Source organism: Pleurodeles waltl, chromosome 12, assembly GCF_031143425.1.
Source record: "Pleurodeles waltl isolate 20211129_DDA chromosome 12, aPleWal1.hap1.20221129, whole genome shotgun sequence".
In the NCBI taxonomy this organism is placed as follows: Eukaryota; Metazoa; Chordata; class Amphibia; order Caudata; family Salamandridae; genus Pleurodeles; species Pleurodeles waltl.
In genome coordinates, this window is record NC_090451.1 from 120,672,396 (window position 1) to 120,691,419 (window position 19,024).

The 19,024-nt window shown below is 38.4% G+C and overlaps 1 non-coding gene across 1 annotated transcript; it reads right to left on the reverse strand.

Annotated features, from left to right (window-relative positions):
- Positions 1-13,695: 13,695 nt before the first annotated feature.
- Positions 13,696-13,777, reverse strand: TRNAS-GCU (transfer RNA serine (anticodon GCU)). The gene has a single exon. It is a non-coding gene; the product is annotated as a tRNA-Ser (tRNA).
- Positions 13,778-19,024: the final 5,247 nt, after the last annotated feature.

The following is a 19,024-nucleotide window of genomic DNA, read 5'->3' on the forward strand; positions in this document are numbered from 1 at the left end:
AAGGCCTAGTGCTTAATGTACAAACTCCTAATACATAACTCCAATTTTGATATGTTAATACAAGTTCAAAACATCAGTACATAATTAATTCAGCATTGATAACTTTCATTAGTCTTCGTATACATTGGTAGCCACTCCCCGTGGGCACATTTTAAACGCGTGCATTATTTCTACATTAACACATTTTCTATGCAGTTTCATTACACAATATATTGCAAACTTCTACGTCCCCCAACTTAACAACCCTCCGCCTGAGGAAAGAATTTGTGATTCGTGCACAGAACCCGGCCGGCGCTGTTTACAGTAATGCCTAAGCACAGTGCTCACCTGAGCGGTGTTTCCAAACCGAGGCATTGTACTGTCGGAAATACCATGGGATACGTAATTTAACTTTCACATAAAATAGGGTTAAACCAGACATACCGCATATTAAAAAGTAAACACACAATAATAAACCGACAAGGGTGGGATTCTAACCAACGCATGCAGAGTACAATGGATTAGCAGTCCATCGCCTTAACCACTTGGCCACCTTGTCGTGTAAAGGTCAGTTTTCAGGAGGAAAAAATATAGTAGCCGAAATGTGTTCTATGAGGTGATAGTTGTCCACACATAATAAAGAGCATATATTTACAGATTGTTATGGCAACTTGTTGTCTTCAGCTTTGCTCTAAATGACCTTGTTGTCCTTCCCTACTTCAGCTTGAATTTATATGATATATGTAATGGAATCATGAAAATTACACATTCCAAACGTGTTCTATCCATATGTGATCTACTGTCACACTACCCTCAAATGAGCTAAGATTGCTTTATTTCAGTTGTACGTGGATTTAAAGTGCAATTTCATACAAATATTTTACTGGTATGGTGCTTTCGAGTCTCTAGGTGTCATTCATTGTTGGGGTGCTTACATGTCAACATTAGGCAGCAAATAGTACACAAATAAGGAAAACTGCCTTCCCATTTAATGTGCATTGTTCTGCAAAATGTTTTAAGTAGGAGAAAGTAAAACTTAGTTTATAAAACCGCCTAAACTGGGAGTATTGCCGCTACAGCTTTGACACTTCAGTTTAAAAACATACGTGCATCAACAAGAAATATTTTTGCGCTAAATAAATTGTTGTCCGACTGCTCACGTAACGCATAAAACTGAGGCAGTCGTAATTACACCACATTGAAGTAATATCTTGGTGGTTTTCGTTGACGATGACTCAGCAGCAACAGATCAGATGACTTTTTATTAGTGATAGCGCATCACAGCCTTGATAAGTAAACTTACAAGGAGACACGCCTAGGTCGATGAACCTTTTGGACTAAGTTCGGGGACTTCCCAGTACGAGATGTCTTTTGGCATCACAAATCAATGGATCAATATCTCAACAACAATCGCAATAACTAATCATCATGCTAATCAATAACCTTTAATGAGAGTCAATAAAGTGAACACACCATGACCTTTCAGTCATGAATAAAAACACCAATTTAGTTAAGTGTTAGGATACTTATTTCCCTATTGGTTACAATCTAAAGTAATTTCTGTTAATCTCATCGGCAATTCATCTCATTAGTAACTCTTCAGATTTGCAATTAGAAATGCAATTAATCAATGCATGGGGAATATTCACTCAGTATTAACACATCATTAATAAGAACCAACTTAGCAAAGTCTCAGTAGTGCATATTTCAAAAAAGCAAGAACTCAGTAATTTGTCTATTTGCGTCAGATTTTAGTGAACACCTTAACTAACCTCAAATTAGCATCAGCATGTTGGGCTTCATGCAAAACAATTTAGCAAACACAAATTTGGAAAACATCTAACTATGGCCTCTATCAAAGAGCAGTTGGTACCGAGAAAGAAAAGGCAAGCCGACAATTACAATTTTCATCAGATAGTTACCCATCCAAAGGATCAGCAAACAGCGTCAGTCTTTGTCCTCAGGGCATCAGTCGTTTTCACCATCAGCAAAGATAGGACAGGGCAAAGCCTCTGTATTGCATAGCTGAGGAACAAGAACTCCCCTCATATAGAGGAGATATGAGTATCAGGTAAGGAATAAGTAAAGGGTGGTTTAGAGTATCAGGACGAACAAACGGCAAAGTCTCAAAGGAAATGGCCTAAATGGCTCAGTAGAATGGCAAAGAATGGGTTGGAGTGGAATGTCCAATAAATAGCTGATTTCTGCTCAGTTCATATGGTTAAATCAAAACGGTCTAATTTACTCCTAATTCCTCGTTGGATAATAATTTGTGCATCGTTATCTCTGTCCAATAATTATTCACGCATTTCACCAGAATTTTCCACAAACCATAGTTCACATGTCGTTGATTGGCCCATGTTATTGACGTCTTCATCGGTTGGAATGTCAGGTAAGAAAAGTTACACTTTACGCACCAGTCAGTAGTTCCATTGTTTTCTCCTAATCCAGGCAACCTTGCACCTGTTACGAATTACACTGTTGCATTCAGCAAGAATGTCTCCTTGAGCAAGTCGGGTCCCATGAGAAAGAATTTACTAGAGCTACACACATCTCTAGCTTCTGGAAAAGTAAAGTTTCGTGTCCTTCAGGAAAACAGCACATTGCACGTTAGAAAAACACAGTTTAATATGAGACCAGGCATGTAGGCCCAGACCCTCGCTAAACTAAGGCCTATTGCTTAATGTACAAACTCCTAATACATAACTCCAATTTTGATATGTTAATACAAGTTCAAAACATCAGTACATAATTAATTCAGCATTAATAACTTTCATTAGTCTTCGTATACATTGGTAGCCACTCCCCGTGGGCACATTTCAAACGCGTGCATTATTTCTACATTAACACATTTTCTATGCAGTTTCATTACACAATATATTGCAAACTTCTACGTCCCCCAACTTAACAACCCTCCGCCTGAGGAAAGAATTTGTGATTCATGCACAGAACCCGGCCGGCGCTGTTTACAGTAATGCCTAAGCACAGTGCTCACCTGAGCAGTGTTTCCAAACCGAGGCATTGGACTGTCGGAAATACCATGGGATACGTAATTTAACTTTCACATCAAATAGGGTTAAACCAGACATACCGCATATTAAAAAGTAAACACACAATAATAAACCGACAAGGGTGGGATTCGAACCAACGCATGCAGAGCACAATGGATTAGCAGTCCATCGTCTTAACCACTCGGCCACCTTTTCGTGTAAAAGTCAGGTTTCAGGAGGAAAAAATATAGTAGCCGAAATGTGTTCTATGAGGTGATAGTTGTCCACACATAATAAAGAGCATATATTTACAGATTGTTATGGCAACTTGTTGTCTTCAGCTTTGCTCTAAATGACCTTGTTGTCCTTCCCTACTTCAGCTTGAATTTATATGATATATGTAATGGAATCATGAAAATTACACATTCCAAACGTGTTCTATCCATATGTGATCTACTGTCACACTACCCTCAAATGAGCTAAGATTGCTTTATTTCAGTTGTACGTGGATTTAAAGTGCAATTTCATACAAATATTTTACTGGTATGGTGCTTTCGAGTCTCTAGGTGTCATTCATTGTTGGGGTGCTTACATGTCAACATTAGGCAGCAAATAGTATACAAAGAAGTGAAACTGCCTTCCCATTTAATCTGCATTGTTCTGCAAAACGTTTTAAGTAGGAGAAAGTAAAACTTAGTTCATAAAACCGCCTAAACTGGGAGTATTGCCGCTACAGCTTTGACACTTCAGTTTAAAAACGTACGTGCATCAACAAGAAATATTTTTGCGCTAAATAAATTGCTGTCCGACTGCTCACGTAACGCATAAAACTGAGGCAGTCGTAATTACACCACATTGAAGTTATATCTTGGTGGTTTTCATTGATGATGACTCAGCAGCAACAGATCAGATGACTTTTTATTAGTGATAGCGCATCACGGCCTTGATAAGTAAACTTACAAGGAGACACACCTAGGTCGATGAACCTTTTGGACTACGTTCAGGGACTTCCCAGTACGAGATGTCTTTTGGCATCACAAATCAATGGATCAATATCTCAACAACAATCGCAATAACTAATCATCATGCTAATCAATAACCTTTAATGAGAGTCAATAAAGTGAACACACCATGACCTTTCAGTCATGAATAAAAACACCAATTTAGTTAAGTGTTAGGATACTTATTTCCCTATTGGTTACAATCTAAAGTCATTTCTGTTAATCTCATCAGCAATTCATCTCATTAGTAACTCTTCAGATTTGCAATTAGAAATGCAATTAATCAATGCATGGAGAATATTCACTCAGTATTAACACATCATTAATAAGAACCAACTTAGCAAAGTCTCAGTAGTGCATGATTCAAAAAAGCAAGAACTCAGTAATTTGTCTATTTGCGTCAGATTTTAGTGAACACCTTAACTAACCTCAAATTAGAATCAGCATGTTGGGCTTCATGCAAAACAATTTAGCAAACACAAATTTGGAAAACATCTAACTATGGCCTCTATCAAAGAGCAATTGGTACCGAGAAAGAAAAGGCAAGCCGACAATTAAAATTTTCATCAGATAGTTACCCATCCAACGGATCAGCAAACAGCGTCAGTCTTTGTCCTCAGGGCATCAGTCGTTTTCACCATCAGCAAAGATAGGACAGGGCAAAGCCTCTGTATTGCATAGCTGAGGAACAAGAACTCCCCTCATATAGAGGAGATATGAGTATCAGGTAAGGAATAAGTAAAGAGTGGTTTAGAGTATCAGGACGAACAAACGGCAAAGTCTCAAAGGAAATGGCCTAAATGGCTCAGTAGAATGGCAAAGAATGGGTTGGAGTGGAATGTCCAATAAATAGCTGATTTCTGCTCAGTTCATATGTTTAATCAAAACTGTCTAATGTACTCCTAATTCCTCGTTGGATAATAATTTGTGCATCGTTATCTCTGTCTAATAATTATTCACGCATTTCACCAGAATTTTCCACAAACCATAGTTCACATGTCGTTGATTGGCCCATGTTATTGACGTCTTCATCGGTTGGAATGTCAGGTAAGAAAAGTTACACTTTACGCACCTGTCAGTAGTTCCATTGTTTTCTCCTACTCCAGGCAACCTTGCACCTGTTACGAATTACACTGTTGCATTCAGCAAGAATGTCTCCTTGAGCAAGTCGGGTCCCATGAGAAAGAATTTACTACAGCTACACACACCTCTAGCTTCTGGAAAAGTACAGTTTCGTGTCCTTCAGGAAAACAGCAAATTGCACGTTAGAAAAACACAGTTTAATATGAGACCAGGCATGTAGGCCTAGACCCTCGCTAAACTAAGGCCTAGTGCTTAATGTACAAACTCCTAATACATAACTCCAATTTTGATATGTTAATACAAGTTCAAAACATCAGTACATAATTAATTCAGCATTAATAACTTTCATTAGTCTTCGTATACATTGGTAGCCCCTCCCCGTGGGCACATTTTAAACGCGTGCATTATTTCTACATTAACACATTTTCTATGCAGTTTCATTACACAAAAACATATTGCAAACTTCTACGTCCCCCAACTTAACAACCCTCCGCCTGAGGAAAGAATTTGTGATTCGTGCACAGAACCCGGCCGGCGCTGTTTACAGTAATGCCTAAGCACAGTGCTCACCTGAGCGGTGTTTCCAAACCGAGGCATTGTACTGTCGGAAATACCATGGGATACGTAATTTAACTTTCACATAAAATAGGGTTAAACCAGACATACCGCATATTAAAAAGTAAACACACAATAATAAACCGACAAGAGTGGGATTCGAACCAACGCATGCAGAGTACAATGGATTAGCAGTCCATCGCCTTAACCACTTGGCCACCTTGTCGTGTAAAGGTCAGTTTTCAGGAGGAAAAAATATAGTAGCCGAAATGTGTTCTATGAGGTGATAGTTGTCCACACATAATAAAGAGCATATATTTACAGATTGTTATGGCAACTTGTTGTCTTCAGCTTTGCTCTAAATGACCTTGTTGTCCTTCCCTACTTCAGCTTGAATTTATATGATATATGTAATGGAATCATGAAAATTACACATTCCAAATGTGTTCTATCCATATGTGATCTACTGTCACACTACCCTCAAATGAGCTAAGATTGCTTTATTTCAGTTGTACGTGGATTTAAAGTGCAATTTCATACAAATATTTTACTGGTATGGTGCTTTCGAGTCTCTAGGTGTCATTCATTGTTGGGGTGCTTACATGTCAACATTAGGCAGCAAATAGTACACAAATAAGGAAAACTGCCTTCCCATTTAATGTGCATTGTTCTGCAAAATGTTTTAAGTAGGAGAAAGTAAAACTTAGTTTATAAAACCGCCTAAACTGGGAGTATTGCCGCTACAGCTTTGACACTTCAGTTTAAAAACATACGTGCATCAACAAGAAATATTTTTGCGCTAAATAAATTGTTGTCCGACTGCTCACGTAACGCATAAAACTGAGGCAGTCGTAATTACACCACATTGAAGTAATATCTTGGTGGTTTTCGTTGACGATGACTCAGCAGCAACAGATCAGATGACTTTTTATTAGTGATAGCGCATCACGGCCTTGATAAGTAAACTTACAAGGAGACACGCCTAGGTCGATGAACCTTTTGGACTAAGTTCGGGGACTTCCCAGTACGAGATGTCTTTTGGCATCACAAATCAATGGATCAATATCTCAACAACAATCGCAATAACTAATCATCATGCTAATCAATAACCTTTAATGAGAGTCAATAAAGTGAACACACCATGACCTTTCAGTCATGAATAAAAACACCAATTTAGTTAAGTGTTAGGATACTTATTTCCCTATTGGTTACAATCTAAAGTAATTTCTGTTAATCTCATCGGCAATTCATCTCATTAGTAACTCTTCAGATTTGCAATTAGAAATGCAATTAATCAATGCATGGGGAATATTCACTCAGTATTAACACATCATTAATAAGAACCAACTTAGCAAAGTCTCAGTAGTGCATATTTCAAAAAAGCAAGAACTCAGTAATTTGTCTATTTGCGTCAGATTTTAGTGAACACCTTAACTAACCTCAAATTAGCATCAGCATGTTGGGCTTCATGCAAAACAATTTAGCAAACACAAATTTGGAAAACATCTAACTATGGCCTCTATCAAAGAGCAGTTGGTACCGAGAAAGAAAAGGCAAGCCGACAATTACAATTTTCATCAGATAGTTACCCATCCAAAGGATCAGCAAACAGCGTCAGTCTTTGTCCTCAGGGCATCAGTCGTTTTCACCATCAGCAAAGATAGGACAGGGCAAAGCCTCTGTATTGCATAGCTGAGGAACAAGAACTCCCCTCATATAGAGGAGATATGAGTATCAGGTAAGGAATAAGTAAAGGGTGGTTTAGAGTATCAGGACGAACAAACGGCAAAGTCTCAAAGGAAATGGCCTAAATGGCTCAGTAGAATGGCAAAGAATGGGTTGGAGTGGAATGTCCAATAAATAGCTGATTTCTGCTCAGTTCATATGGTTAAATCAAAACGGTCTAATTTACTCCTAATTCCTTGTTGGATAATAATTTGTGCATCGTTATCTCTGTCCAATAATTATTCACGCATTTCACCAGAATTTTCCACAAACCATAGTTCACATGTCGTTGATTGGCCCATGTTATTGACGTCTTCATCGGTTGGAATGTCAGGTAAGAAAAGTTACACTTTACGCACCAGTCAGTAGTTCCATTGTTTTCTCCTACTCCAGGCAACCTTGCACCTGTTACGAATTACACTGTTGCATTCAGCAAGAATGTCTCCTTGAGCAAGTCGGGTCCCATGAGAAAGAATTTACTAGAGCTACACACATCTCTAGCTTCTGGAAAAGTAAAGTTTCGTGTCCTTCAGGAAAACAGCACATTGCACGTTAGAAAAACACAGTTTAATATGAGACCAGGCATGTAGGCCCAGACCCTCGCTAAACTAAGGCCTATTGCTTAATGTACAAACTCCTAATACATAACTCCAATTTTGATATGTTAATACAAGTTCAAAACATCAGTACATAATTAATTCAGCATTAATAACTTTCATTAGTCTTCGTATACATTGGTAGCCACTCCCCTTGGGCACATTTCAAACGCGTGCATTATTTCTACATTAACACATTTTCTATGCAGTTTCATTACACAATATATTGCAAACTTCTACGTCCCCCAACTTAACAACCCTCCGCCTGAGGAAAGAATTTGTGATTCGTGCACAGAACCCGGCCGGCGCTGTTTACAGTAATGCCTAAGCACAGTGCTCACCTGAGCGGTGTTTCCAAACCGAGGCATTGTACTGTCGGAAATACCATGGGATACGTAATTTAACTTTCACATAAAATAGGGTTAAACCAGACATACCGCATATTAAAAAGTAAACACACAATAATAAACCGACAAGGGTGGGATTCTAACCAACGCATGCAGAGTACAATGGATTAGCAGTCCATCGCCTTAACCACTTGGCCACCTTGTCGTGTAAAGGTCAGTTTTCAGGAGGAAAAAATATAGTAGCCGAAATGTGTTCTATGAGGTGATAGTTGTCCACACATAATAAAGAGCATATATTTACAGATTGTTATGGCAACTTGTTGTCTTCAGCTTTGCTCTAAATGACCTTGTTGTCCTTCCCTACTTCAGCTTGAATTTATATGATATATGTAATGGAATCATGAAAATTACACATTCCAAACGTGTTCTATCCATATGTGATCTACTGTCACACTACCCTCAAATGAGCTAAGATTGCTTTATTTCAGTTGTACGTGGATTTAAAGTGCAATTTCATACAAATATTTTACTGGTATGGTGCTTTCGAGTCTCTAGGTGTCATTCATTGTTGGGGTGCTTACATGTCAACATTAGGCAGCAAATAGTACACAAATAAGGAAAACTGCCTTCCCATTTAATGTGCATTGTTCTGCAAAATGTTTTAAGTAGGAGAAAGTAAAACTTAGTTTATAAAACCGCCTAAACTGGGAGTATTGCCGCTACAGCTTTGACACTTCAGTTTAAAAACATACGTGCATCAACAAGAAATATTTTTGCGCTAAATAAATTGTTGTCCGACTGCTCACGTAACGCATAAAACTGAGGCAGTCGTAATTACACCACATTGAAGTAATATCTTGGTGGTTTTCGTTGACGATGACTCAGCAGCAACAGATCAGATGACTTTTTATTAGTGATAGCGCATCACAGCCTTGATAAGTAAACTTACAAGGAGACACGCCTAGGTCGATGAACCTTTTGGACTAAGTTCGGGGACTTCCCAGTACGAGATGTCTTTTGGCATCACAAATCAATGGATCAATATCTCAACAACAATCGCAATAACTAATCATCATGCTAATCAATAACCTTTAATGAGAGTCAATAAAGTGAACACACCATGACCTTTCAGTCATGAATAAAAACACCAATTTAGTTAAGTGTTAGGATACTTATTTCCCTATTGGTTACAATCTAAAGTAATTTCTGTTAATCTCATCGGCAATTCATCTCATTAGTAACTCTTCAGATTTGCAATTAGAAATGCAATTAATCAATGCATGGGGAATATTCACTCAGTATTAACACATCATTAATAAGAACCAACTTAGCAAAGTCTCAGTAGTGCATATTTCAAAAAAGCAAGAACTCAGTAATTTGTCTATTTGCGTCAGATTTTAGTGAACACCTTAACTAACCTCAAATTAGCATCAGCATGTTGGGCTTCATGCAAAACAATTTAGCAAACACAAATTTGGAAAACATCTAACTATGGCCTCTATCAAAGAGCAGTTGGTACCGAGAAAGAAAAGGCAAGCCGACAATTACAATTTTCATCAGATAGTTACCCATCCAAAGGATCAGCAAACAGCGTCAGTCTTTGTCCTCAGGGCATCAGTCGTTTTCACCATCAGCAAAGATAGGACAGGGCAAAGCCTCTGTATTGCATAGCTGAGGAACAAGAACTCCCCTCATATAGAGGAGATATGAGTATCAGGTAAGGAATAAGTAAAGGGTGGTTTAGAGTATCAGGACGAACAAACGGCAAAGTCTCAAAGGAAATGGCCTAAATGGCTCAGTAGAATGGCAAAGAATGGGTTGGAGTGGAATGTCCAATAAATAGCTGATTTCTGCTCAGTTCATATGGTTAAATCAAAACGGTCTAATTTACTCCTAATTCCTCGTTGGATAATAATTTGTGCATCGTTATCTCTGTCCAATAATTATTCACGCATTTCACCAGAATTTTCCACAAACCATAGTTCACATGTCGTTGATTGGCCCATGTTATTGACGTCTTCATCGGTTGGAATGTCAGGTAAGAAAAGTTACACTTTACGCACCAGTCAGTAGTTCCATTGTTTTCTCCTAATCCAGGCAACCTTGCACCTGTTACGAATTACACTGTTGCATTCAGCAAGAATGTCTCCTTGAGCAAGTCGGGTCCCATGAGAAAGAATTTACTAGAGCTACACACATCTCTAGCTTCTGGAAAAGTAAAGTTTCGTGTCCTTCAGGAAAACAGCACATTGCACGTTAGAAAAACACAGTTTAATATGAGACCAGGCATGTAGGCCCAGACCCTCGCTAAACTAAGGCCTATTGCTTAATGTACAAACTCCTAATACATAACTCCAATTTTGATATGTTAATACAAGTTCAAAACATCAGTACATAATTAATTCAGCATTAATAACTTTCATTAGTCTTCGTATACATTGGTAGCCACTCCCCGTGGGCACATTTCAAACGCGTGCATTATTTCTACATTAACACATTTTCTATGCAGTTTCATTACACAATATATTGCAAACTTCTACGTCCCCCAACTTAACAACCCTCCGCCTGAGGAAAGAATTTGTGATTCATGCACAGAACCCGGCCGGCGCTGTTTACAGTAATGCCTAAGCACAGTGCTCACCTGAGCAGTGTTTCCAAACCGAGGCATTGGACTGTCGGAAATACCATGGGATACGTAATTTAACTTTCACATCAAATAGGGTTAAACCAGACATACCGCATATTAAAAAGTAAACACACAATAATAAACCGACAAGGGTGGGATTCGAACCAACGCATGCAGAGCACAATGGATTAGCAGTCCATCGTCTTAACCACTCGGCCACCTTTTCGTGTAAAAGTCAGGTTTCAGGAGGAAAAAATATAGTAGCCGAAATGTGTTCTATGAGGTGATAGTTGTCCACACATAATAAAGAGCATATATTTACAGATTGTTATGGCAACTTGTTGTCTTCAGCTTTGCTCTAAATGACCTTGTTGTCCTTCCCTACTTCAGCTTGAATTTATATGATATATGTAATGGAATCATGAAAATTACACATTCCAAACGTGTTCTATCCATATGTGATCTACTGTCACACTACCCTCAAATGAGCTAAGATTGCTTTATTTCAGTTGTACGTGGATTTAAAGTGCAATTTCATACAAATATTTTACTGGTATGGTGCTTTCGAGTCTCTAGGTGTCATTCATTGTTGGGGTGCTTACATGTCAACATTAGGCAGCAAATAGTATACAAAGAAGTGAAACTGCCTTCCCATTTAATCTGCATTGTTCTGCAAAACGTTTTAAGTAGGAGAAAGTAAAACTTAGTTCATAAAACCGCCTAAACTGGGAGTATTGCCGCTACAGCTTTGACACTTCAGTTTAAAAACGTACGTGCATCAACAAGAAATATTTTTGCGCTAAATAAATTGCTGTCCGACTGCTCACGTAACGCATAAAACTGAGGCAGTCGTAATTACACCACATTGAAGTTATATCTTGGTGGTTTTCATTGATGATGACTCAGCAGCAACAGATCAGATGACTTTTTATTAGTGATAGCGCATCACGGCCTTGATAAGTAAACTTACAAGGAGACACACCTAGGTCGATGAACCTTTTGGACTACGTTCAGGGACTTCCCAGTACGAGATGTCTTTTGGCATCACAAATCAATGGATCAATATCTCAACAACAATCGCAATAACTAATCATCATGCTAATCAATAACCTTTAATGAGAGTCAATAAAGTGAACACACCATGACCTTTCAGTCATGAATAAAAACACCAATTTAGTTAAGTGTTAGGATACTTATTTCCCTATTGGTTACAATCTAAAGTCATTTCTGTTAATCTCATCAGCAATTCATCTCATTAGTAACTCTTCAGATTTGCAATTAGAAATGCAATTAATCAATGCATGGAGAATATTCACTCAGTATTAACACATCATTAATAAGAACCAACTTAGCAAAGTCTCAGTAGTGCATGATTCAAAAAAGCAAGAACTCAGTAATTTGTCTATTTGCGTCAGATTTTAGTGAACACCTTAACTAACCTCAAATTAGAATCAGCATGTTGGGCTTCATGCAAAACAATTTAGCAAACACAAATTTGGAAAACATCTAACTATGGCCTCTATCAAAGAGCAATTGGTACCGAGAAAGAAAAGGCAAGCCGACAATTAAAATTTTCATCAGATAGTTACCCATCCAACGGATCAGCAAACAGCGTCAGTCTTTGTCCTCAGGGCATCAGTCGTTTTCACCATCAGCAAAGATAGGACAGGGCAAAGCCTCTGTATTGCATAGCTGAGGAACAAGAACTCCCCTCATATAGAGGAGATATGAGTATCAGGTAAGGAATAAGTAAAGAGTGGTTTAGAGTATCAGGACGAACAAACGGCAAAGTCTCAAAGGAAATGGCCTAAATGGCTCAGTAGAATGGCAAAGAATGGGTTGGAGTGGAATGTCCAATAAATAGCTGATTTCTGCTCAGTTCATATGTTTAATCAAAACTGTCTAATGTACTCCTAATTCCTCGTTGGATAATAATTTGTGCATCGTTATCTCTGTCTAATAATTATTCACGCATTTCACCAGAATTTTCCACAAACCATAGTTCACATGTCGTTGATTGGCCCATGTTATTGACGTCTTCATCGGTTGGAATGTCAGGTAAGAAAAGTTACACTTTACGCACCTGTCAGTAGTTCCATTGTTTTCTCCTACTCCAGGCAACCTTGCACCTGTTACGAATTACACTGTTGCATTCAGCAAGAATGTCTCCTTGAGCAAGTCGGGTCCCATGAGAAAGAATTTACTACAGCTACACACACCTCTAGCTTCTGGAAAAGTACAGTTTCGTGTCCTTCAGGAAAACAGCAAATTGCACGTTAGAAAAACACAGTTTAATATGAGACCAGGCATGTAGGCCTAGACCCTCGCTAAACTAAGGCCTAGTGCTTAATGTACAAACTCCTAATACATAACTCCAATTTTGATATGTTAATACAAGTTCAAAACATCAGTACATAATTAATTCAGCATTAATAACTTTCATTAGTCTTCGTATACATTGGTAGCCCCTCCCCGTGGGCACATTTTAAACGCGTGCATTATTTCTACATTAACACATTTTCTATGCAGTTTCATTACACAAAAACATATTGCAAACTTCTACGTCCCCCAACTTAACAACCCTCCGCCTGAGGAAAGAATTTGTGATTCGTGCACAGAACCCGGCCGGCGCTGTTTACAGTAATGCCTAAGCACAGTGCTCACCTGAGCGGTGTTTCCAAACCGAGGCATTGTACTGTCGGAAATACCATGGGATACGTAATTTAACTTTCACATAAAATAGGGTTAAACCAGACATACCGCATATTAAAAAGTAAACACACAATAATAAACCGACAAGGGTGGGATTCGAACCAACGCATGCAGAGTACAATGGATTAGCAGTCCATCGCCTTAACCACTTGGCCACCTTGTCGTGTAAAGGTCAGTTTTCAGGAGGAAAAAATATAGTAGCCGAAATGTGTTCTATGAGGTGATAGTTGTCCACACATAATAAAGAGCATATATTTACAGATTGTTATGGCAACTTGTTGTCTTCAGCTTTGCTCTAAATGACCTTGTTGTCCTTCCCTACTTCAGCTTGAATTTATATGATATATGTAATGGAATCATGAAAATTACACATTCCAAATGTGTTCTATCCATATGTGATCTACTGTCACACTACCCTCAAATGAGCTAAGATTGCTTTATTTCAGTTGTACGTGGATTTAAAGTGCAATTTCATACAAATATTTTACTGGTATGGTGCTTTCGAGTCTCTAGGTGTCATTCATTGTTGGGGTGCTTACATGTCAACATTAGGCAGCAAATAGTACACAAATAAGGAAAACTGCCTTCCCATTTAATGTGCATTGTTCTGCAAAATGTTTTAAGTAGGAGAAAGTAAAACTTAGTTTATAAAACCGCCTAAACTGGGAGTATTGCCGCTACAGCTTTGACACTTCAGTTTAAAAACATACGTGCATCAACAAGAAATATTTTTGCGCTAAATAAATTGTTGTCCGACTGCTCACGTAACGCATAAAACTGAGGCAGTCGTAATTACACCACATTGAAGTAATATCTTGGTGGTTTTCGTTGACGATGACTCAGCAGCAACAGATCAGATGACTTTTTATTAGTGATAGCGCATCACGGCCTTGATAAGTAAACTTACAAGGAGACACGCCTAGGTCGATGAACCTTTTGGACTAAGTTCGGGGACTTCCCAGTACGAGATGTCTTTTGGCATCACAAATCAATGGATCAATATCTCAACAACAATCGCAATAACTAATCATCATGCTAATCAATAACCTTTAATGAGAGTCAATAAAGTGAACACACCATGACCTTTCAGTCATGAATAAAAACACCAATTTAGTTAAGTGTTAGGATACTTATTTCCCTATTGGTTACAATCTAAAGTAATTTCTGTTAATCTCATCGGCAATTCATCTCATTAGTAACTCTTCAGATTTGCAATTAGAAATGCAATTAATCAATGCATGGGGAATATTCACTCAGTATTAACACATCATTAATAAGAACCAACTTAGCAAAGTCTCAGTAGTGCATATTTCAAAAAAGCAAGAACTCAGTAATTTGTCTATTTGCGTCAGATTTTAGTGAACACCTTAACTAACCTCAAATTAGCATCAGCATGTTGGGCTTCATGCAAAACAATTTAGCAAACACAAATTTGGAAAACATCTAACTATGGCCTCTATCAAAGAGCAGTTGGTACCGAGAAAGAAAAGGCAAGCCGACAATTACAATTTTCATCAGATAGTTACCCATCCAAAGGATCAGCAAACAGCGTCAGTCTTTGTCCTCAGGGCATCAGTCGTTTTCACCATCAGCAAAGATAGGACAGGGCAAAGCCTCTGTATTGCATAGCTGAGGAACAAGAACTCCCCTCATATAGAGGAGATATGAGTATCAGGTAAGGAATAAGTAAAGGGTGGTTTAGAGTATCAGGACGAACAAACGGCAAAGTCTCAAAGGAAATGGCCTAAATGGCTCAGTAGAATGGCAAAGAATGGGTTGGAGTGGAATGTCCAATAAATAGCTGATTTCTGCTCAGTTCATATGGTTAAATCAAAACGGTCTAATTTACTCCTAATTCCTTGTTGGATAATAATTTGTGCATCGTTATCTCTGTCCAATAATTATTCACGCATTTCACCAGAATTTTCCACAAACCATAGTTCACATGTCGTTGATTGGCCCATGTTATTGACGTCTTCATCGGTTGGAATGTCAGGTAAGAAAAGTTACACTTTACGCACCAGTCAGTAGTTCCATTGTTTTCTCCTACTCCAGGCAACCTTGCACCTGTTACGAATTACACTGTTGCATTCAGCAAGAATGTCTCCTTGAGCAAGTCGGGTCCCATGAGAAAGAATTTACTAGAGCTACACACATCTCTAGCTTCTGGAAAAGTAAAGTTTCGTGTCCTTCAGGAAAACAGCACATTGCACGTTAGAAAAACACAGTTTAATATGAGACCAGGCATGTAGGCCCAGACCCTCGCTAAACTAAGGCCTATTGCTTAATGTACAAACTCCTAATACATAACTCCAATTTTGATATGTTAATACAAGTTCAAAACATCAGTACATAATTAATTCAGCATTAATAACTTTCATTAGTCTTCGTATACATTGGTAGCCACTCCCCTTGGGCACATTTCAAACGCGTGCATTATTTCTACATTAACACATTTTCTATGCAGTTTCATTACACAATATATTGCAAACTTCTACGTCCCCCAACTTAACAACCCTCCGCCTGAGGAAAGAATTTGTGATTCATGCACAGAACCCGGCCGGCGCTGTTTACAGTAATGCCTAAGCACAGTGCTCACCTGAGCAGTGTTTCCAAACCGAGGCATTGTACTGTCGGAAATACCATGGGATACGTAATTTAACTTTCACATCAAATAGGGTTAAACCAGACATACCGCATATTAAAAAGTAAACACACAATAATAAACCGACAAGGGTGGGATTCGAACCAACGCATGCAGAGCACAATGGATTAGCAGTCCATCGTCTTAACCACTCGGCCACCTTTTCGTGTAAAAGTCAGTTTTCAGGAGGAAAAAATATAGTAGCCGAAATGTGTTCTATGAGGTGATAGTTGTCCACACATAATAAAGAGCATATATTTACAGATTGTTATGGCAACTTGTTGTCTTCAGCTTTGCTCTAAATGACCTTGTTGTCCTTCCCTACTTCAGCTTGAATTTATATGATATATGTAATGGAATCATGAAAATTACACATTCCAAACGTGTTCTATCCATATGTGATCTACTGTCACACTACCCTCAAATGAGCTAAGATTGCTTTATTTCAGTTGTACGTGGATTTAAAGTGCAATTTCATACAAATATTTTACTGGTATGGTGCTTTCGAGTCTCTAGGTGTCATTCATTGTTGGGGTGCTTACATGTCAACATTAGGCAGCAAATAGTACACAAATAAGGAAAACTGCCTTCCCATTTAATGTGCATTGTTCTGCAAAACGTTTTAAGTAGGAGAAAGTAAAACTTAGTTTATAAAACCGCCTAAACTCGGAGTATTGCCGCTACAGCTTTGACACTTCAGTTTAAAAACGTACGTGCATCAACAAGAAATATTTTTGCGCTAAATAAATTGCTGTCCGACTGCTCACGTAACGCATAAAACTGAGGCAGTCGTAATTACACCACATTGAAGTAATATCTTGGTGGTTTTCGTTGACGATGACTCAGCAGCAACAGATCAGATGACTTTTTATTAGTGATAGCGCATCACGGCCTTGATAAGTAAACTTACAAGGAGACACGCCTAGGTAGATGAACCTTTTGGACTACGTTCGGGGACTTCCCAGTACGAGATGTCTTTTGGCATCACAAATCAATGGATCAATATCTCAACAACAATCGCAATAACTAATCATCATGCTAATCAATAACCTTTAATGAGAGTCAATAAAGTGAACACACCATGACCTTTCAGTCATGAATAAAAACACCAATTTAGTTAAGTGTTAGGATACTTATTTCCCTATTGGTTACAATCTAAAGTAATTTCTGTTAATCTCATCGGCAATTCATCTCATTAGTAACTCTTCAGATTTGCAATTAGAAATGCAATTAATCAATGCATGGGGAATATTCACTCAGTATTAACACATCATTAATAAGAACCAACTTAGCAAAGTCTCAGTAGTGCATATTTCAAAAAAGCAAGAACTCAGTAATTTGTCTATTTGCGTCAGATTTTAGTGAACACCTTAACTAACCTCAAATTAGCATCAGCATGTTGGGCTTCATGCAAAACAATTTAGCAAACACAAATTTGGAAAACATCTAACTATGGCCTCTATCAAAGAGCAGTTGGTACCGAGAAAGAAAAGGCAAGCCGACAATTACAATTTTCATCAGATAGTTACCCATCCAAAGGATCAGCAAACAGCGTCAGTCTTTGTCCTCAGGGCATCAGTCGTTTTCACCATCAGCAAAGATAGGACAGGGCAAAGCCTCTGTATTGCATAGCTGAGGAACAAGAACTCCCCTCATATAGAGGAGATATGAGTATCAGGTAAGGAATAAGTAAAGGGTGGTTTAGAGTATCAGGACGAACAAACGGCAAAGTCTCAAAGGAAATGGCCTAAATGGCTCAGTAGAATGGCAAAGAATGGGTTGGAGTGGAATGTCCAATAAATAGCTGATTTCTGCTCAGTTCATATGGTTAAATCAAAACGGTCTAATTTACTCCTAATTCCTCGTTGGATAATAATTTGTGCATCGTTATCTCTGTCCAATAATTATTCACGCATTTCACCAGAATTTTCCACAAACCATAGTTCACATGTCGTTGATTGGCCCATGTTATTGACGTCTTCATCGGTTGGAATGTCAGGTAAGAAAAGTTACACTTTACGCACCAGTCAGTAGTTCCATTGTTTTCTCCTACTCCAGGCAACCTTGCACCTGTTACGAATTACACTGTTGCATTCAGCAAGAATGTCTCCTTGAGCAAGTCGGGTCCCATGAGAAAGAATTTACTAGAGCTACACACATCTCTAGCTTCTGGAAAAGTAAAGTTTCGTGTCCTTCAGGAAAACAGCACATTGCACGTTAGAAAAACACAGTTTAATATGAGACCAGGCATGTAGGCCCAGACCCTCGCTAAACTAAGGCCTATTGCTTAATGTACAAACTCCTAATACATAACTCCAATTTTGATATGTTAATACAAGTTCAAAACATCAGTACATAATTAATTCAGCATTAATAACTTTCATTAGTCTTCGTATACATTGGTAGCCACTCCCCTTGGGCACATTTCAAACGCGTGCATTATTTCTACATTAACACATTTTATATGCAGTTTCATTACACAATATATTGCAAACTTCTACGTCCCCCAACTTAACAACCCTCCGCCTGAGGAAAGAATTTGTGATTCATGCACAGAACCCGGCCGGCGCTGTTTACAGTAATGCCTAAGCACAGTGCTCACCTGAGCAGTGTTTCCAAACCGAGGCATTGTACTGTCGGAAATACCATGGGATACGTAATTTAACTTTCACATCAAATAGGGTTAAACCAGACATACCGCATATTAAAAAGTAAACACACAATAATAAACCGACAAGGGTGGGATTCGAACCAACGCATGCAGAG